Raw genomic sequence first — 10,161 nt, 5'->3', positions numbered from 1 at the left:
CATCCTCCAGACCCCAGGATGGTAGTCACCAACTTGCTCTGTGCACCTGGAAAAGCTGCAGACACCCAACATCAGCCTGTGAAAGCCCAGGAGGGAGACTGCACCCTGCAAAGCCACAGGAGCAGAGCTGCCCAAGACCATGGGAACCACCTCTTGAATCAGTGTGACCTGCATGTGAGACACGGAGTCAAAGAAGATCACTTTGGAGCTTTAAGATTTGACTGCCCCGCTGGATTTTGGACTTTCATGGGGCCTGTTGCTCCTTTGTTTTGGCCAATTTCTCCCATTTGGAATGAATATATTTACCCAATGCCTGTACCCCCATTGTATCTAGAAAGTAGCTAACTTGCTTTTGATTTTACAGGCTCATAGGCAGAAGGGACTTGACTTGTCTCAGATGAGACTTTGGACTGTGGACTTTTGAGTTAATGCTGAATTAAGACTTTAGGGACTGTTGGGAAGGCATGATTGGCTTTAAAATGTGAAGAGATGATATTTGGGAGGAGCCAGGGGTGGAATTATATGGTTCAGCTGTGTCTCCACCAAAATCTCAGCTTGAATTTTAGCTCCCATAATTCCCATGTGTTGTGGGAAGGACCCAGTGGGAGACAACAGAATCACAGGGGTGGTTTCCCCATATTGTTCTCGTGATAGTAAGTCTCAAAGATCTGATGGTTTTATAAAGGGAAACCCCTTTCACTTGGTTCCCTCATTTTTTCTCTTGTCTGCTGCCATGTAAGATGTGCCTTTCACCTTCCACCATGATTGTGAAGCCTCCCCAGCCACGTGGAACTGTGAGTCCATTAAACCTCTTTTTCTTTATAACAAGAAAAACACCAAAACACTCAGTCTCAGGTATGTCTTTATCAGCAGCATGAAAACAGACTAATACACTCGTGCTGGAGTTCACCTCTTTCCTCAGTGTGGGACACATAACTCCTAATTTTTCACTACTGTAAGCAGGGCCACTGTCAATATCCTGGCATGGAACTTTGGAATCAGAAGTTAGCTGACATTTCTGGCAGCTGGAGAGCCAGTGAGATGGCTTCAGGCTGGCCTGGCCCCAGAGGGGTGGGCGTGGCTCGGAGTTCATCACAAATGTGGCTTCCACATCCTTGCTGGAAAAATGAGCACGAGACCAAAGCTCAAAACTCGCTTCTAAAACAATATTCTGTGGTCAGGACTCTGCAACGCCATTTCAAATGTATTCACAAAATCTGAAGTAGATGGTTTTGGAAAGTGTTTTGGTGAATGGTCTGTATTCAGCCTCAGATCTGCCAAATATTTCAAAGACATTCCTTGCAGAAACCCATGAGGGAGCCACTCAAGCAGGAGCGTTTACTCCCAGGCTCACTCAAACAGAAGACTTTCCCATACGAGCCCTGGAGCCGGTCCCTTGGTTGCCCTTTGGGTCTGGGGGAAGCGAGAGGTGGTCCTGTTCCTGGAAGAGGGGGTCTCTACCCCAAGAGAGGCTTCTTGGATCTCACACAAGAGGGAATTCAAGGCCAGTCACAGAGCACAGTGAAAGAGGCACATTTATTAGAAACGACTCTGTCACGGGGCAGAAAGCAAGCAGAGGACACACCAACTTCGTTTTCCATTTTTCTTACACAGGAGTCTCGTCTGCAAAGCTAAGCGAAGCTGTGCATACGTGCGGCTGAGCAGACAGCACGACAAAGTGTATCATTCTATTGATTTAAAGAAAATCATCCTTGACATTTGAGCGTGTCAGTCATCATAGCATGACTCTTACTATCTTGAAAGCATAGACCTAATTATGGGTATTGGACGTCTGGACTTTCTGTTCTTGGAGTTTGTTTTTGCAGGCGTCACCAAGCTGCTTCCTTAGCTATAAACATCTTAGGACCATGTCTTGTGCATGGCAAGGAGTGTGCCTCGTTAGTTTAAGACGGCGCTGATTTTAAAATGGTGTCACTCTGGCTCCGCCGGACTCCTACCTTGCTAACAGTCCAGTGACTGTCCATGGGGCTACTAATCAAGTCCACAGCAGGAAGAGCCTCTTTCCTGAGCCTCCCAACCCCCCAGACGACTTCTTCCCTGGACCCTCAGGTCCGGGAATCCAAACACCAGAGACGCACAGAGGCCTAGAGCTCCATGCTGTGCTGTGGCCGGCCTGGTATGACCAGCCAGGCCCATAAATACTGATGCATAATCACGAGGGTGGGAGGGGAGTGGACAGGGGGACAGACGTCACTCAGTCTACAGATGTCCCGAAAGGAGCATCAGTGCCAAACCCAAAGTCCTTACCTGAACCCAGAGTCCCAGAGTCTCCTCCCCATGACGTCTCCTGAGACTCAGGGGTGGTCCCACCCCCTCCATCTCCAGCGAACGTTCTGAAAATTCGCATCTGCCCACAGCGCTGCCCTACGTGAGTGTGTCTGGGGGCTCCCTTCCTCCACAGGACCATCCAGACACCGTGGCCTTGCCCACAGCCTCTCCCCACCTGGCCCACCTCCCCCATATCCCTGCAGACCCTCCACTGTCAATGTCTGCCCCTCCCTTCCCATGACCTCTTTGCCTGGGAGTCTCCCACACTGCTCACCCCTCATCCTGGAGACCACCAGGGGGCCCCTAGGAAGCACGTCTTGGATCCTGAGGTGACGTCACCAGCTCTGCAGTGCCCCCGCAGCCCGGATCATCTTCTCCGCCAGCTCCCAGCATTCTTGCTGCGTCTGCCTCTGTTCATCGCTTTCTGTGATTACAAGTCGGTGGTAAGAAGCGCCACTGTGTGTGTGGAGATATGGGTACAGAAAAATACCAAAACATCCAGGTAGGGTACAAGGAACAGGCTCAGGGGAGAAGCCTCACTCAGAGGTGAGAAGGGTGAGGCCCAGGGTCTCATCATCCCAAAGGGGTCCAGGGCTGGGCTCCACGGGCTCAGCCTGGACACCACTTACACGGGCAGATGTTGGCACCTGAGGTACCACACAGGAATACAGGTGTTGCCTGGGATAACCCCTGGCTGCCTTGTGGGAAACTGGGTTAATTAAGAGAGGCCACGTAACCTGTTGCCAGTCGGCCCAAGGAGAGCTTCCAGGCTGTCTGCAGGTAGCCCTGCTCGGTGCTCCCCACGCGTTGCCCAAGGTGCCTGGTGCCGGCATGTCACCTATTTGTCTTTGCTGAGTGGGCGATCCGTGCACGGCACGGTCAGGTGCAGTGGGGCCTGCATCTGTCAGGCGGTGGACACCAGCGGCTTCAGGCAAAGCATGTTGCTCCCAGTGGGGCTGGCGGGGGCTGCCGTCATCTGCGGACTGGGGTATAGCCCAGGGCCACACCCAGTCCCGCTCAAGCTGAACAGGAGCTTTGGCGGCCGGCCCCAGCCTGACCTCCGCTCCACACACAGTAGGGTTTGGCCTTCCCTGCGGGCTTCCTCCTTAGCTCTGCTGTTTTTCTGCTTTGGAGACTTCACACTCAAGTTTGTGCTTTCCCTTAAAATCAGGAGGACTCTGGAGGCCTGGCCTCAGCAAAACTTGCCTGTGGGTTTTATGAGAATTTACATAATCCTCCCTGGTGTCATCCCAGGGCGATTGCACTGAATGATACAGGCTCTCTCCAGGGCTTGGCATCGAGCAGCACTTAAAGAGAGCCACGAAGTTTACAGCAGGGACTGAGCAGGCGAAGTTCTGGACTGAATCACCATTTCCACTCAGGAAGAGACTCGGGAGGGACTGGTCCGCAAGGCCTCAGCCTTGGCTTCTGTTTTTCTTTTGATGAAAGAAGGCAAGGCCGAGCCACAGAGACAGCGTGAACCTTGAACCATTCATGGTGGCCAAGAAAAGTCATCATAGAATCCTCCAGTGTATAAATGATCTTTTCAAAGCCTTCCCAAGGCAAGTAAGGCTGGATGGGGTTTCTGCACCACAGTCTAAGCCTCCTCTTCCTCTGCTGCCTGGCTCTGAGGGTGGCTACAATAAGCTGTAAGGGCACCAACGGTTTGAAAGGGATTTAAAAGTAAAAATCAGATAAACTGAGTGATTAGTTCCCAGATGTAAGCTCCCGGATGGAGAGAGTGGGAGGTAAGAGCTCCAGGGAGGCAGGAGGACGCTGGTGGCAGCGCCCTGGGTCTCTCGCTGAGAATCTCAGGGAAACGTCGGCGCTGCCCCTTGCTGCACAGAAGGAGAAGCTGCGGCCCCCGGGGACATATTCCACTCATTCCTCGGAAGGTGGACACCCCGTCTGTGGTGGTTTAGGGCAAGCGGTGCCTCGGAGCCTGATTTTCCCGTGGGTTTCAGCTCAGGGCGAGCTTCCCAGCTCTATCTGTAGCTCCAGTTTCCTGGCCAGCCCCTGTCCCGAGAGCACGTCCAAGTGTCCATCCCGCCGCGAGTGCTGCCTAATTCTTGAGTAAACAGCTGCCATTTTGATGAACATCATTTGTCCTTATTGCTGTGGGGGTTTCCTGGCTTTTAGCAAATATTTACTCAATTTATCGACTGCACAATACAACATCGCCATTTATGACACTATTATTCTGCCCTCACCAGGGGTCTGGCCTTTGAAATGTAACCTCCGTGTATCCAGAGATTTCTCACTGAGCTTTAGCATTTTACCCCCGGATAGTACTTGGCCCTGGAAACATGAAAGGCAGAGATTTGACTGCCGTAAGGAGGAAAATAAATCTTTTGTCACTTTAAAAGATGAATTCAAGTTAACGGACCTAGAAACGTTGGCTGAGCTGCCAAATGGAAACATGTGTACCCGCAGCCCCAGGCCACAAATAATCGCGGCATCTGGCTAGCACGCACCCAGTGCTGTAAAGAATTATTGGACCATAAAAATAAGCCTTCAGTAATGTATAAAGAACCCCCACAACTCAACAACAAAAAAACAAACAGCTTGATTCAAAAATGGTCAAAGGACTTGAATAGACAATTTCTTCAAAGACGACATACAAATGGCCAATAAATCCATGAAAAGATGCTCAACATCACAGGTCATTAGGGAAATTCAAATCAAAACCACAATGAAGTGCCACATCCCAGCCATCAGAGTAAAAAGTATCAAAAATAGAAGACAGCAAGTGCTATGGATGTGGAGAAACTGGAGGATGTGGGAACACCGGGAGCCTTTACATTGCTAGAGGGGATGTAAAACAGCGCAGCCGCTGGGGAAGACAATTTGGCGGCTCCTTAAAACCTTAAAAATAGAACTGCCATATGACCCAGCAATTTCACTTCTGAGTATTTCTCAAAAAGAACTGAGAGCAGGGACTTGGGCAAGTGCCTGTGCATCCGTGTTTAGGGCAGCCTTATTCACACCCACTAAACATGGTCACAACCCAAGTGTCCGTTACAGATGAACGCATAAACAAACTGTGGTCTATCCATACAGTAAAGCATTATTCAGCCTTTAAAAAAGGAAGGGAATTCTGACACATGCCACAATGCGGATAAACCCTGAGGACATTATGCTCGGTGAAATAAGCCAGACACAAAAGGCCTACGATGGTATGATTGTGCTCAGGGACCGACAGTGGTCAGACTCAGAGAGACAAAAGGTAGAAGTGGATGGGGGGTGGTGAGCACTCACTTAAGGGGACAGAATTTCAGTTTGGGAAAATGAAGGAGTTCTAGGGTGGACGATGGTGATGGCCACACATCATAATGAATGCACTTAATGCCACAGACCTATGTACTTAAAAAGTTAAAATGACTCATTTTATGTTAAAGAGCCTTCGGTGACAGTCTTGGGTGAGCTGGTGTCATCAGTGGGAGACAGTGAGGGTGTGGACGTGTGGTTCATGGTGCAGCAGAGCCAGGCTTGGGGACCCAGGAAGCAGCACTGAATGTTGTATCAGAAAAATGAAACAAAGTCAGGGCTCGCCCTCCCTTAATTCTCCCCTTTCTGTCCGGACTTCACCTCCATCCTGCCTGCCTTCCAACTTTGAAAGCTGTGGTGGGTGCCACCTGCTACCCTCAGCTGGGAGCAGAGGCCTGAGGACGTGCCCGGAGGGGCTAGGCGTGACCTTCTGCCTGTCATTTTTTCTTCTCTTCCTTTTTTTTTTTTCTACGCTTTTCTTAAAGATCTTATTTTTTTAGAGCAGCTTTAAGTTCTCATCAAATTATAACAAAGGTACACAGAGAGCTCCCACATACATGACCCCTCAGAGCCTCTGCATTTCCAACAACCCCCAGCAGAGGGTGAATTTGCTACAGTTGATGAACCCACAGTCACACGTCATTGCCACCCAGAGCCACAGTTTTCATTAGGGCTCCGTCTCAGTGCTGTACGTGACATTCTCATGGGAAGTAATATGTCATTGTCACCCAGAGCCACGGTTTCCATCAGGCCTCTGTCTCAGTATTGTAGGTGATGTTCTCATGGGATCTCCGGGATGCTGGTTTTCCTGGCTGGAAACCTCTGTGGCCATAGTGCCTTTGCCCGAGTTCTTGTCCTGCATCCAGGAAGAATGAGGTATGCAGTCAAGTGAAGGGTGAAGAAGAAAAGTTGTATTTCGTGTCAGAACAGCTCAGAGGAGTGGGTGGCTCCTCTCTGTAGGCAGTTAGTCCTTCGAGTGTTCAGCTCTCAGCAGAGAGGAGGCCCTGGAGAGGGTGGCGGCTTTCTGCAGGCAGGTCATTCAGACATCTCTGCAGTTCTCTGACACTCTCAGCAGAGAGGGTAGCTCCTCTCTGTGGGCAAGTTGTCTTGCCTTCTGCTGCTGTCAGTGGAGAGGGTACTCCTCTCTGCAGCTGGTCATCCCATCCAGTCATCTCTCTGCTCTGAGCCCTCTCCATCTTCTGACCCTTCTCTGCCCTGCTCTGGCTGAGCTCAGGGCTTTTATGGACCTCTGAGGGGAGGAAGTGCATGCCGATTGGTCCATAAGTGGTCATGGGTGGGCCCAGAAGAGGCACCAAGAGGCACTCCTGTCTGTAGGACTGGCAGCCCAGCCCCTAGCCTTCAGTCCCTCCCTGGCCCGAAGGTGGGGCCTTCCTGGGGACCTGCCCCCTTCCACCCAGGAATCAATCTGCCTCCTGCTGCCATTCATGGCCCCTGGGATTGGCACCAACCCCAGCTCTGAGATTGGAGCAGGTGCTGGGAGTGGAGAGAGGCCAGGCAGTAGAAGACACCCCCAAGCCTGCAGGGACATGGGGGGTCCTTCATGGGGCCCCTGAGGGTGTAGGCTGCAGAGACACACGGGTCCTGTGCCTGGGAGGGCGGCCACAGCTGTACCTGGGAGCTCCCACCAACTCAGAAGGCACAGGGGTCCCACTCATGTCTGACTCCTGCCTGCATTTTGGAGCAGGAGGCCCAGGTTTGCAGCCATGGGTGCCACAGCTACAGCTGTACCTGGGAAGGCAGATCTTGCATGTTCCCAGCTCCCTCAAGTGCACAGGGAGGCCCATATCCATGCAGCTCCATAGAGCAGGAGGCCTGGGTCTGCAGCTGTGGTTTGGGCAGCTGCAGCAGCATGGGGAGCATGGAGAGCAGAAGGTGCGGGGCTCCCACTGGCTCCATGGAGTATGTGGCCCCAGCCACACTTCCCTGCTACAGCCAGCATGATGGCAGTAGCCACTGCCGTGAATGTAGGTTTGGTTACATGTGTAATGACACGCATCCTCTATTACGGTATCATAGAGCCGTTCCACCGTCCCAAAAATATCCTGTGCTACACCCATGCACCACCCCTCCTTACGCCTCCTGTCTTCCTTCCCAGCTATGTAAACCCCTGACTTTAGCCGGGAAGTGGGGATGGTTTGAGTTTTGGCTCCCGTCTCTCCAGCTGACACCACCTGTGATATAACAAAGCCTTCTTCCCTGGCAGCTCTCTTTGTCTCAGAGATTGGGGGCTTTTTGTGCAGTGGGCAACATGACCTGGACAAAACCCCTGGTGTTCGGGAACAACTTGTTGGAATCGTTGTTGGTGTTGCATTAAATCTACAGATGAATTTGTGAGAAACGGACCTCTGATGATAGTGAGTCTTCTTGACGATGAATATGGAATCTCTCTCCTTTTATTTAGTCCTTCTTTGTCTTATTTCATCAGAGTTTTGTAGTTTTCCTCATATAGCTCTTGTACATACTCTGTTAGATTTATACCTCAGTATTTCATTTTCAGAAAATGGTATATTTTTATTTTCAAATTCCACTTGCTCATTTCTACTATATAGGAAAGCGACTGACTTTTACATATTAGCCTTGTACCCTACAACCTTGCTATAATTGCTTATTAGTTCCAGATCTGCTTTTCTTTCAGAGTGTATGTCTACCATGGCTCTGGGGTGGTTCTAGATCTGCTTTTCTTTCAGAGTGTACGTCTACCATGGCTCTGGGGTGTATTCTTAGCCCAACTTTACAACAGGCATCCTCAATTTCTGCCTTGGTTCTTCTGACTATGGATGAGCATCATAAGAAATGAAATATTCACAGCTGGGCAGTCTCTTCTCTTTTAAAAATGTCCAACAGAGCTAAGAAGTCTACTAAGTTAACATGATTCCAAACAAAAGGCCAAAGAGGTCCTTATCCCATCCCCCGGGGAACTTAAAAATAAATTCACAGGAGGCTGAGGCAGGAGAATGGCAGGAACCCGGGCGGCAGAGCTTGCAGTGAGCCAAGATCGCGCCACTGCACTCTAGCCTGGCCAACAGAGCAAGACTCTGTCTCAAAAAATAAATAAATAAATAAATAAATAAATAAATAAATAAATTCTAAGTTCTTCTGAAAGAATACATACATGACTGAGAAACTGTTCCAGGTAGAAAGGGGCAAAAGAGATGGCAAACTAAACTCAAGGCATGTAGATAAATAAAGACATTGAATCAATGTTAATTTCCAGATTCTGATCATTGAAAGTCAATTGCGCACATCTCTTCCCAACTAAGCAGTCGGCAGCAGAACGCTGGTGGTGGGAGTGTTTACACCGTGGAAATCAGCAGGTGCTTCCAGCCAGAGTTCCCCAACTCCCTCCTCACTCCAGAGTGGCTGTGACTCCGCACACCACAGCATGGGGTTCTTTCCATCTCTCTTGGGTCAGACTATGGATGGATCCTCCTGCGGGGCCCAAGAGTTCCCTGATGCTGAGTCTCCCAGGAGCTTGTCTCCCTCCAGCTAGGGCCCAGCGCCTGCCACCATCTCTCCATGCCCTGCACTCCCAACTTCACCTTCTGGTTCATATGTTAAGTCCAGTCACTCTTTAGTCCTTAGGGAAACTCCATCTGTAGCTCAGATAGCACCACAGGGTAAAACACAATCCCTTCCCGCCGGGGCTTTATTGTGAAATATGGAGAAAAGGCAGTCGTCCCTCAAGGAGGAGGGTCCTATGTCAGCCACAGGAGAGGGCCCAAGGCAGGGCCAGGCCATTATCCCCTCTCTAGGGGAGGGAGAGGCCTCTGCTTAATTAGCTCTGCAGCCTGATAAGCCAAGCATGGACTTTTCTTTTAGAGAAGCAGGCATTTTCCCATCCTGGAGACCAGACATCCCTCCCCCATGGAATCCTCCCAATGTAATCACACACATTAACAAAAGGTTTGAGAGAGAAAAATTTAGAGAAAATGCCATTTCCAATTAATCCCTCCAAACACATGACCAACACGCTTCCAGACAGTCACCTGAACTGTCATGAAGGCCAAAGTGAGGGGCGCAACTGCACTTGGTAACCCACAGGTGCATCTCAGGGTGGTGGGCGACCCTCCTCTGTCCTCCATGTGGATTCAGCTTGGACCATTAGAGGCGCTGGGGTCAGTCACCCTAAGTTGCCAATCAGGGAATAAAATGAGGAGATGAGAGGAACAAAATGAGTGCACTGCCATGTCTCGCACGGACGCCAGCTTCCCTCCCATCCCTACCCTGCCACGGGGCACGGCTCTTTCCCAATTTCTACACAGTGACTGACTGTTTGTGTAAAATGACTGGTGAGCAGCATAGACCCTGTTGACAATTTCGTAGGAGAGTGGAGGTGGGGTGGCCTCACATGGACAGAAGTCGCTGGAACTATTCCAGAGAGACAGAGGCTGTAGGCACAAGAGGCACTGCTCTGGGAGGCCCCATGGCCTGCAGGGAGTGGGAAGGCGGCTCCATCCCTCCCCAGCCCCAGCTCACCTGTGCTGGGCCTCAGGCCTCTGAGTTCTCATGACACTTGGGGAGAGCGTTCTGGAGCCATCAGGGCACTGACAGCCCAAGGCCGGTGCAGAGAGCCGGCTTCTCACA

The 10,161-nt window shown here is 50.8% G+C and overlaps 1 long non-coding RNA gene across 1 annotated transcript; it reads right to left on the bottom strand.

Moving 5' to 3' along the window:
• Positions 1-849: 849 nt before the first annotated feature.
• LOC144340043 (uncharacterized) lies at positions 850-3,692 on the bottom strand. Its single transcript, XR_013415769.1, has 2 exons — positions 2,564-3,692; positions 850-1,118 (listed from the first exon to the last, which is right to left on the bottom strand). It is a non-coding gene; the product is annotated as an uncharacterized LOC144340043 (long non-coding RNA).
• Positions 3,693-10,161: the final 6,469 nt, after the last annotated feature.

This window comes from Macaca mulatta, chromosome 3 (assembly GCF_049350105.2).
Source record: "Macaca mulatta isolate MMU2019108-1 chromosome 3, T2T-MMU8v2.0, whole genome shotgun sequence".
NCBI classification, from domain to species: Eukaryota; Metazoa; Chordata; class Mammalia; order Primates; family Cercopithecidae; genus Macaca; species Macaca mulatta.
Note: the sequence above shows the minus strand (reverse complement) of the source record. Positions and strands in the feature narration are given on the sequence as shown.